We start from the raw sequence: 11,905 nt of genomic DNA, 5'->3' as shown, positions 1-11,905 counted from the left end.
AGACAAGACCTTAGCTTTCTCCTTACTGGTGTTAGCCTCGTCCATGGCAGTAGCAATAAGGTCCTTCCTCAGTTTTTAGTTTTCCACCTCCAAAGCCACATCCCGAGACCCCGCTGAGGTGGCCTTTTCCTTGTGGCTCAAGTACTCTGAGGTGAAGTGAATAGTCTCCCCCAATACCTGAAAAGAAGATCCAATTTTCAAGACAATAAAAAAGAAGGGAAAGGAAAAGGAAAAGGAAAAATTGCACAAGTACACTACCTAGACGAGTTTATGGATATGACGACCCACATCCTCATTAGAAGGCAAGCCAGAGAAGACCTTAAGCTCCTCGGCCGTGAAAACATGTTGCACCCTCGTTAGTGCAAGGTCAACGTCATCCCAAACGCTGGATGAGTGGGACTCAGCCTTTTCCTTCCCTTTGTCAGCCATGCATTGCTTCTTCAGGAATGGAATAATTTCTTCCACCGAGGTAGCTGGGGACGATGTCCTCGTCGTCTCAGTAACAGGGGTAGAGGGAGTGACGGAGACCCCTTTCTCCATCACACGCACCACCCTCTTCCCGAGGTTGGAAAAGGGGCTCGTTCTTCTTGGCCCTCATCTTTGCGTATATCCCCTGGTTGAATTTCATCATCATCTCTACGAAAGAAAAAAACTTGTAAAAAAAAAAAAGGAGAGTAGCAACGACGAGCTAAGTAAACACTTATTCTTCTTCTCCTCGATTTCTATAGTGTGTAGGACATAGGCAGAAGGCTCTAAACCAAGGCAGTGAAGAGCTAGAGCTTGTGGGTCATCAAAATCAATAATCGTCCTCGCATACTCAATAGCTGCCTCGACGCGTTGCCTGTACTTGGTCTTCAGCTTCCGCCACTTCTTAATTGCGCACCAGACAACAAACAGAAGAATTAGCAATGATAAAATATGTGCAAAAGAATGAAGGATGAAAGACTGGTAGAGAAACGACGCACCTAGACTCGGGGCTCTCTACCAACGGAGCAACCTAGGGATGTCCCCAAACTTCATTAGAAGGAGTCTCCCATTCATCCCCGGAGACAAAGAAGAACTGGGATTTCCAGTATCGAAACGATGAAGGCAGGCCCTTGACAATCCTAGACATAAGCTTATAGTACCCGTACTCCTTGGACTCCTTCACATGGTACGGGTAGGTAAACTCGTCCACTCTTATCATATCTCCCTCAGTGGCAGCTAGCCGTATCTCCATACAACTGATCACTATTCTCCACGAATTTGGCATAAGTTGCCTAGGAACAATATTGAAATGACTAAAAAGCTCTATAATAAAGGGATGGATGGGGAATCTAAGCCTACATAGGAAAGCAGCCTCGTAGAAGCACACCTCCCCGGGTGAAAAGTGACAAGCTCATTCCTCTTTATGGGGATGACGAACCCTAACCCTTTTAGGAAACTGGAACTTGTTGCTAAACCTAGAAAGGGTCTCAACGTCCAGGCTACACTCTTTGCCAAGGGCAAAGAAAGCCCTGACCTCCCTTGTGCCAGAAGCCGCAATGTCTTCCTCCACTTCCACATGCTTGTTGCTAGATGACAGCCCCGTCTCAAGCTCGCTAGATCTCACCTCCAACATCCCTCTTCGTTCACCCACCAAATCTTCTAACCAATCAACGAATTGACGAAGCAAAGGGACCAGACCAACTAACACCACACCAAAACTATTACCCTCACACACAAAACCCTCAACTAAAGGGCAAAAATCACGAGAGATTCTCAAAGAAGCCCCTAAACGCGCAAAAAGGAAGGAAACAGAAGAACTAAGTGTCCTAACCTCAAAAATACTAAGCATGGAACTCAAAAAGCAGAAGGAAAAGGGAAAGATCCTAAGAAGACCCAAAAAAAAAGGCAAAAGGGAGAATTAGAATCCTTTGCGAAATTACTATGGTAAGAAGAATATAAAGAGAAGGGAAAAGGACAAAATGCAGATAATTGCAAGGGAAGTAGCTTGGAGAAGAAAAAAATTGCAGGACAGCAATGGCATAAGAAAGATGAATAGTGAAGAAGAAAGAGAAAAGGAAGGGAGTTTAAAAACTAAGCACAAAAAAAAACTGAAAACCTGCAGGAAACCCAAAGAGTCACACAAGTGGAGCATTAACTTCGCCAGCCATAATGTGCCACGTGGCCACGATGTGTACAGTGCCGCCATGACACATTAATGTGCTGCCACTTCACATCCAATGCGGAGCGGAACCCCAAGAGTCATGTCTAGGCAAAAAACCTGTCACCTTCTGGTGGTCGTCATGACACGCAGTGACAACCACAGAACCTGGGGAGGCAACTTATGGGATCAATGAACCCTCTTGCCTAGACAATCTCATCAAATACCTTCGTCCACCTAGCCACGGCATGGACAAGGGAAGGCAAGCCATTAATGAGAAGTTTCAATGCCTCGGACAGTTACCAATTAGCTGTCAAGACCATTGGTAGCTCATTAAAACCTGCATTAATAAGCCCTAAAGCATTACGAAATGAGCACTAAAGCCACAATTAAGGCCCCAACGGCTAGAAACTCTGAAATTATATTTACACACTCATCAAAACCAGGCAAGGTACATAGACACACAACTAAGAATTTACTAGTACACGTGTTTCTGATATTCCGAGTTTTCTTACTTCATAAAAAAGTTTCTATACGCTAACTTTATCATCGGAGACTCTGTGGCAAACACCACACCAGTGACCACTTGAGGAAAGCTTTCCACCACACTTGCATGTCCAGCGACGAGGTCCCTACTTCATTTGGACGAACCTACAATACTGACGATTCTCGCATCATCAACACATATACATGGTTGAATTTAATTGTTCTTGATAAATACGACAATGTCTTATATTGATCAATAGAGTTACATATTTAAATTTAATTGAAAAAATAAGGCAAAAGAAGAACACCTAGAAGCTATCCATTTAAGAGGACTAGTATTGATTCACTATGCAAAACTGAATCATGCAAACTTGTGGCGAACTCACAAATGCCATAATAATAGACTATTTTATTGGAGAAATGTTATATCCGCAATATTTTCACAACACTTTTACAACAAATCCTAAGTGACAGGTTGTTATAAGTTGTTATTGGTAAGGCAAAAAAGTAATTTCAGTGATAAGTTCAAATTAGAATTAATAACACTTAACATTTTTGATTTGTTGTAAAAGTATTATGAAAATTTTGTGAACATGGAACAATGTTATGAGTTGTAGATATATTCAACCTATCTACAACTCATAGTTACAATTGATAAGAAAATTTCTTGATGTAGATGGACATTTCGGAGATGGAAATCCCAAGCGAATCATTTCGGAGATGGAAGAAGTGCCTTGTATTCCTTATATGGAAACACTTTCACCCATTGGAGTAAAAGGACCCAAGCGAGCATTTGGGCCTTTGGGCTCTAGCAAGGAGGGTCGATCTGTTCTTGAGCTAAGAATTTGTTAGTAATGCGAATCGGCCCATACGCCGAGGGTTCGAGGATACATCCAAGGGTGAGTTTCTCCTCGAACAGACCCAAGAGAACTCGGAGATTCACTACGAAGGTCAAGGCAGAATTCTGGAAAGACTGTTGGTTAAAAGGGGGAAACCCTGAACCTTCTAGATATACCGGTGTAAGAAAAATATCATGAGCAAAGGCTGCTACCTCCACATTAAAGACTCTGCACCTACCTTCCTGGCCGCATTAATGGGGAAGTGACCCCTGAACAGTAGAACTGAAACTTCTGGTCACTATTCAAAGGCACTAAGAGAAGAAATATCTAGAGGGGAGGGGGTTTGAGCAACACGTGGATAGAGCATTAGGAAAAGACGTATTTAAGGGGGGTGAAGGCCAAAGAAAAAGGGGCCAGTCTGTAACCAAGAAAGAAATTAAGAATTGTAATCTTTAAGAAAGAAAGAGAAATAATATAGAAGTGGTCCTCGGCTCACGTCCGAGGAGGTCCATCGGCAATTATCATTCATTAATTACAAGTGTTTACACACCATAGCCTGTTATTAAGTTCTCAGTACCGCTAATCTAGATTTCAAGCCCATGCTCTACAAATTTCATTGTTTAAGGCTCATTGGGCCTGAGCCCATAATTGTCTTTGGGTCCAGGTGCAATTGTGCACTTACAATTGGCGCCGTCTGTGGGAAATCTAGTCTGGAAGGAGCTAGGATACTATGGCAGGCCTAGGTTCACACCATGCAGAATCGCAGGGATCACAACCGGAGGATCTTTTCGAGCATTTTGAGCGTCGAATGGATCGAGAGGGAAGCGTCCATACAGAAGACCCTAGGGCAAGCCATACTCATGGCGGGGGTAGCACCACCCACGAGGATGGTGCTAAATCCATGCAGAAGGAGATTAATCATTTGAAAAGAAAGCTGCGCCGTGCCAGACGTAAGCCTTCACCGTCCTCATCTGATCCTTCTTCAGCGGAGGTCTAGGGAGGTAGTTAAAGCTCGAGGTCATGCTCACCCCCCAGCGCAATGTCCTCTTGTGAGAAGGACGACTCGCCAGCTCGCAGACGCAAGAAACTTCCTTCTAGGGGCTTGAGGAACGATGCTATGAGTCGGGCGTTGCACCAACTCTCCAAATCTCCATTCTCACGGAGGATTGAGAAGGGGAGGCTCCCTAGGAGGTTCACCCAGCCCACCTTTACCATCTACAATGGCCGGACTGATCCGGTGGAGCACGTGAGTCACTTTAACCAGAGGATGGCGATGCACTCTCATAACGAGACCCTGATGTGTAAAGTTTTCCCCTCTAGCTTGGGACCTGTTGCTATGAGGTGGTTCAACGGCCTTAAATCGGGGTCTGTAGGTTCGTTTGGGGAGCTTACTAAAGCATTCGCATCGCAGTTTATTACATGTAGCAGAGTGCCTCGGCCATTGGACTCGCTGTTATCCATGACCATGAGGGAAGGGGAGACGTTGAAAGAATACTCCGACCGGTACTGGGAGATGTTTAACGAGATAGATGGTGATTTTGATGAGATGGCGCTCAATACCTTTAAGGTAGGTCTTCCTACTGATCACAATTTGAGGAAGTCCTTGACCAAAAAGCCCGTCCGCAGCGTACGCCGCCTCATGGATCGTATTGATGAATACAAAAGGGTAGAGGAAGACCAGCAGCAAGGAAAGGGTAAGGAGAAGGTTATCCCGCAGGAGAGAAGGGATTTCAGGTCGGACAGATACCACAACAACAAGCCGAGGAGAGATTACATCGGGCAGTTCGGCTCGGCAGCACCTCAGGCCGTGAACACTGTGTTCTGAGAACCAGTACACCAATTACTGGAGAAAGTTCGTAAGGAGCCCTTCTTCAGATGGCCTAGTAAGATGGTAGGAGACCCCGCGAAGAGGAATCAGAACCTCTTTTGTCAGTACCATCAGGATGTGGGCCACACTACCGAGAATTGTCGGACCCTTTGGAACCACTTGGAGCAGCTTGTCAGTGAAGGAAAACTGAAGCAGCACCTGTGTCAACCTAGTGGGCAAGGCAGTCAATCCGGCTTGAACAATCAGAAGAATAATCCATCTCGGCCGGCATTGGGAACAATTAACGTTATCTTCGCTGCACCTAGCAGGACCGGCTCAGGTCCCACTAGGGTGATGGCGGTTTCCCATTCCCAAGACAAAGAGGCAGGCTGCAGGCCGAAGAGGTTGAAGGCGACTTTACCGGTCTTGGGATTTTCAGAGGAGGATAAGGTTGGTACCATTCAACCCCATGTCGATGCTCTTGTGGTCACTCTCAGGATAGGGAATTATGATGTGAAGAGGGTGTTGATTGATCAGGGCAGTGGTGCAGATATCATGTACCCTGATTTATTTAAGGGGCTAAGGTTGAAGCTGGAAGATCTTACTCCTTATGACTCGCCACTCATAAGCTTTGAAGGAAGGGCCGTTGTGCCGAAGGGACAGATTTGTTTGCCCGTTCAATCCGGCTCAGAAACGGTTGAGGTGGATTTCATTGTGGTTGACGCGTACTCCCCATATACAGCCATTCTCGCCAAGCCATGGCTGCACGCTCTGGGAGCTGTCTCCTCTACCTTGCATGTTAAGGTTAAGTTCCCCTCTGGGGAATATGTTGAAGAGATCCTCGGTAGCCAATCAGTGGCCAGGCAATGCATATCGGCCGCAGTGCTTCATCAGACAGAAGTCGAGTCATCGACTTTGCTCATCAAAGACTCATAGCAATTAACAGCTCTGGATGCCCCTGGAGCGATGACAAGAGAGGAGACTCTTTGTGAGGAGTTAGAGAAGTTTTTGATAGCGGATGACCCAGAGAGGTTCTTCCAAACAGCTCCGGATGCCCCTGGAGCGGTGACAGGAGAGGAGACTCTTTGTGAGGAGTTAGAGAAGTTTTTGATAGCGGATGACCCAGAGAGGTTCTTTCAAGTTGGCATACGTTTGCCACACCAGGAGAAGTTGGAGTTGTTGGAAATTCTGAAAGGCAATATTGATGTTTTTGTGTGGGACCCTTATGAGGCTCCAAACATAGATCCGAGCTTCATTTGTCATCATTTAAATGTCAACCCCGCCATTGTTCCGAGAAGGCAGCCACCTCGGCGTTCTTCCAAGGAACATTCCGAGGCTGTCAAGGAAGAGGTGCTCAAACTCAAGAGGGCTAGGGCTATTAAAGAAGTTTTCTACCCCGAATGGTTGGCGCATACGGTTGTGGTCAAAAAGAAGAATGGAACATGGAGAGTATGTGTGGATTTCACAGATTTGAACAAGGCCTGCCCCAAGGATTCATTCCCAATGCCGCGTATTGATCAGCTTGTGGATGCCACTGTCGGACATCCTCGTATGAGTTTTTTAGATGCCTTCCAGGGTTACCATCAGATTCCATTGGCATTGGAGGATCAAGAGAAGACTGCTTTCGTTACTCCAACAAGGAACTACCACTATAAGGTCATGCCGTTTGGGTTGAAGAATGCTGGGGCTACCTACCAAAGGATGATGACCAGAATGTTCGAACAGCAGCTAGGGAAGACCATTGAGTATATGTGGATGACATGGTGGTGAAGAGTAAAACAATACCTTCACACGTTAAAGATTTGGTCAACACCTTCCAGGTGCTAAGAAAGCACAAGTTGCACCTTAACGCCTTAACGCCTCAAAGTGCTCTTTTGGCATGGGATCTGGAAAGTTCTTGGGATATACGATTACTCATAGAGGCATAGAGGTAAACCCAGCACAGGTCAAGGCTATTCAGGATTTGCAGCCACCTCGGAACCCAAAAGAAATCCAGAAATTGACCGGAATGATTGCCGCACTAAGCAGATTTATCTCTCGGTCAGCTGACCGGTGCCGTCCTTTCTTCCAATTGTTGAATAAATGGAAAGGGTTCCAATGGACTGAGGACTGCGTGTTAGCCTTCCAACAGCTTAAGCAATACCTTTCTCGGCCACCCATTTTGTCTTGCCCAGAGGCGGACGAGGTCTTGTTTGCTTATCTGGCAGTGGCCGTCCACGCGGTCAGCCTGGTCCTCATAAGGGATGAAAGCGGGGTGCAAAGACCGGTCTACTATGTTAGTAAGTCTTTGAATGAGGCCGAGGTGCGCTATCTACCCTTGGAGAAAGCACTTCTGGCCATAGTTCATGCCACGCGGAAGCTTCCTTATTATTTCCAGTCCCACATTGTGGTGGTTCTGACCCAATTGCCTCTCAAGGCGGTGTTACGCAGCTCCGATTACTCTGGCAGGGTGGCAAAGTGGGGAACCATTTTGGGAGCCTTTGACGTTAAGTACAGGCCTCGCACCTCGGTGAAAGGCCAGGTCCTTGCTGACTTGGTGGCAGAGTTTACCGAACCATTGCTAGAAGAAACTCTGAAAGAAGCACACATGGATGAAAAATCAGTTGGTGTGATCACAGCCGCAGCACCTCCGACTTGGAAAGTGTATGTGGATGGGGCAGCTAATCAGAGAGGGTTTGGTGTTGGACTTGTCCTGATATCCCCTGAGGGAATTGTCTTCGAAAAATCTCTGAGGCTGTCATTCTCGGCTACTAATAATGAGGCCGAGTATGAAGCAGTCTTGGTGGGCATGAACATGGTACATAGGATGGGTGGAAAGGAAGTCCATGCATTCTCGGACTCCCAGTTAGTGGTCGGCCAGGTGACGGGGACCATGGAGGCTAGGGACCCAAGAATGCAAGAATACTTGGCCCAGGTCAAACGTCAGCAAGCTAAATTCGATTCCTTTGTCTTGTCTCACATCTCTAGGAGTGGAAACACCCATGCAGATTCTTTAGCCACGTTAGCAACGTCTTCGGCTCAGGGTTTGCCTAAGATTATCCTCGTGGAGGATTTGCTAGAGCCAACTCTTATTGCTGCCAACGCAGCTCGCATCCATCTGATAAGGCCTGGACCTAGTTGGATTGACCCGGTCATATCTTTTCTTAAGAACGACATCCTTCCTGAGGACAAGTCTGAAGCAGATAAGATACATCGAAAGGCGCCACGTTTCTGGTTGTCCGAAGACCAGAAACGGTATAAACGATCCTTCTCGGGACCATACTTGTTATGTGTACACCCGGAATCAACGGAAGCGCTTTTGGAAGAACTGCATGAAGGGATTTGTGGAAGTCACACTGGGGGAAGATCCTTAGCCCACAGAGCTCTGACTCAGGGCTATTGGTGGCCCAATATGCAGAGAGAGGCTCAGGATTATGCTCGAAAATGTGATCAATGCCAGAGGTTCGCCCCTAATATTCATCAACCTGGAGGGGTTCTCAACCCTCTCTCCAGTCCTTGGCCTTTTGCACAATGGGGATTGGACATAGTGGGGCCATTTCTAAGGGCTGCAGGAAACAAAAGATGGCTTCTCGTGGGGACAGACTACTTCACTAAATGGGTTGAGGCCGAGCCCTTAGCAAATATCCGAGACGTTGATTCCAAGAAATTTGTCTGGAAAAACATCGTCACTAGATTCGGTATACCACACACACTTATCTTAGACAATAGCGTTCAATTCGACAGCAAGGCTTTTAGGAAATATTGTGGTGATATGGGCATCATAAATAGATACTCCACCCTAGCTTATCCTCAGGGAAATGGGCAAGCCTAGGCCGTTAACAAGTTCATAGTCAGTGGACTCAAGAAAAGGGTGAACGATGCGAAAGGCAGATGGGTAGAAAAACTCCCACATGTTCTGTGGACGTATCGGATTACACCGCGCAGGTCCACGGGAGAAACGTCATTCTCTATGACTTATGGAGCCGAGGCGGTGATACCTCTGGAATCTGGTTTTCCCACCCTAAAGACGAGTTCTTTTAGCCCGGAGAATAACGATGGCCTCCTGGAGAAAGGTCTTGATTTAGTTGAGGAACGGCGCGAGGCAGCTATGGTCCAAATGGCTTATTATCAACAGAAGCTTAAACGGGGATATGATGCCCACGTGAAGCTAAGGCCACTCGCACCTGGAGATCTTGTACTAAGAAAAGTTCTGGATGCTTCTAAGAACCCAGCTTGGGGTAAGCTAGGACCAAACTGGAAGGGCCCCTATCGCATTGTTTCAGTAGCAGGCATAGGGTCGTATTAGTTAGCTGACCTAGATGAAAGAATTGTACCACGCCCATGGAATGTAAATAACCTTCGAAGGTATTATTATTAATAAAATATGCATTTGTTAGTTAACAGTTCAAAGTTATAAATACCTCAGGGACTTGCAGTTACTATTCTTAAGTGTCAAACAGAAACTTGGTTAAGTATGGTCCTCGGACCACAAACCTTGTGGAAATTGATATCATATCATTTGTTAAACAGAACCTTAGTTATGCCGGGTCCTCGGACCTCCTACTTTGGGAAAATTAACATTTGAAGTTACTATTCTTAAGTGTCAAACAGAAACTTGGTTAAGTATGGTCCTCGGACCACAAACCTTGTGGAAATTGATATCATATCATTTATTAAACAGAACCTTAATTATGCCGGATCCTCGGACCTCCTACTTTGGGAAAATTAACATTTAAAGTTACTATTCTTAAGTGTCAAACAGAAACTTGGTTAAGTATGGTCCTCGGACTACAAACCTTGTGGAAATTGATATCATATCATTTGTTAAACAGAACCTTAGTTATGCCGGGTCCTCGGATCTCCTACTTTGGGGAAATTAACATTTGAAGTTACTATTCTTAAGTGTCAAACAGAAACTTGGTTAAGTATGGTCCTCGGACCACAAACCTTGTGGAAATTGATATCTTATCATTTGTTAAACAGAACCTTAGTTATGCCAGGTCCTCGAACCTCCTACTTTGGGGAAATTAACATTTGAAGTTACTATTCTTAAGTGTCAAACAGAAACTTGGTTAAGTATGGTCCTCAGATCACAAACCTTGTGAAAATTGATGTCATATCATTTGTTAAACAGAACCTTAGTTATGCCGGGTCCTTGGATCTCCTACTTTGGGGAAATTAACATTTGAAGTTACTATTCTTAAGTGTCAAACAGAAACTTGGTTAAGTATGGTCCTCGGACCACAAACCTTGTAGAAATTGATATCTTATCATTTGTTAAATAGAACCTTAGTTATGCCAGGTCCTTGGACCTCCTACTTTAGGGAAATTAACATTTGAAGTTACTATTCTTAAGTGTCAAACAGAAACTTGGTTAAGTATGGTCCTCAGATCACAAACCTTGTGGAAATTGATGTCATATCATTTGTTAAACAGAACCTTAGTTATGCCGGGTCCTCGGACCTCCTACTTTGGGGAAATTAACATTTAAAGTTACTATTCTTAAGTGTCAAACAGAAACTTGGTTAAGTATGGTCCTCGGACCACAAACCTTGTGGAAATTGATATCATATCATTTGTTAAACAGAACCTTAGTTATGCCGGGTCCTCGGACCTCTTACTTTGGGGAAATTAACATTTGAAGTTACTATTCTTAAGTGTCAAACAGAAACTTGGTTAAGTATGGTCCTCGGACCACAAACCTTGTGGAAATTGATATCTTATCATTTGTTAAACAGAACCTTAGTTATGCCAGGTCCTCGGACCTCCTACTTTGGGGAAATTAACATTTGAAGTTACTATTCTTAAGTGTCAAACAGAAACTTGGTTAAGTATGGTCCTCAGATCACAAACCTTGTGAAAATTGATGTCATATCATTTGTTAAACAGAACCTTAGTTATGCCGGGTCCTCGGACCTCCTACTTTGGGGAAATTAACATTTGAAGTTACTATTCTTAAGTGTCAAACAGAAACTTGGTTAAGTATGGTCCTCGGACCACAAACCTTGTGGAAATTGATATCTTATCATTTGTTAAACAGAAACTTAGTTATGCCAGGTCCTCGGACCTCCTACTTTGGGGAAATTAACATTTGAAGTTACTATTCTTAAGTGTCAAACAGAAACTTGGTTAAGTATGGTCCTCAGATCACAAACCTTGTGAAAATTGATGTCATATCATTTGTTAAACAGAACCTTAGTTATGCCGGGTCCTCGGACCTCCTACTTTGGGGAAATTAACATTTGAAATTACTATTCTTAAGTGTCAAACAGAAACTTGGTTAAGTATGGTCCTCGGACCACAAACCTTGTGGAAATTGATATCATATCATTTGTTAAACAGAACCTTAGTTATGCCAGGTCCTCGGACCTCCTACTTTGGGGAAATTAACATTTGAAGTTACTATTCTTAAGTGTCAAACAGAAACTTGGTTAAGTATGGTCCTCGGACCACAAACCTTGTGGAAATTGATACCTTATCATTTGTTAAACAGAACTTTGATATCTTATTATTTAGACATTGTTCTTATTCTTATCACATATTTTGTGGAAGTCAAATACTTTACCATCTGTTAAATTGGATCTTAAGGTAAGCAGCTGTAAATATCGAAACAAAGACTCTGTAAGGTATGATCTTCGAACCTTACACTCTACTAAAATTGATATCTCG

Source organism: Castanea sativa, chromosome 1 (genome assembly GCF_040712315.1).
Source record: "Castanea sativa cultivar Marrone di Chiusa Pesio chromosome 1, ASM4071231v1".
In the NCBI taxonomy this organism is placed as follows: Eukaryota; Viridiplantae; Streptophyta; class Magnoliopsida; order Fagales; family Fagaceae; genus Castanea; species Castanea sativa.
Note: the sequence above shows the minus strand (reverse complement) of the source record.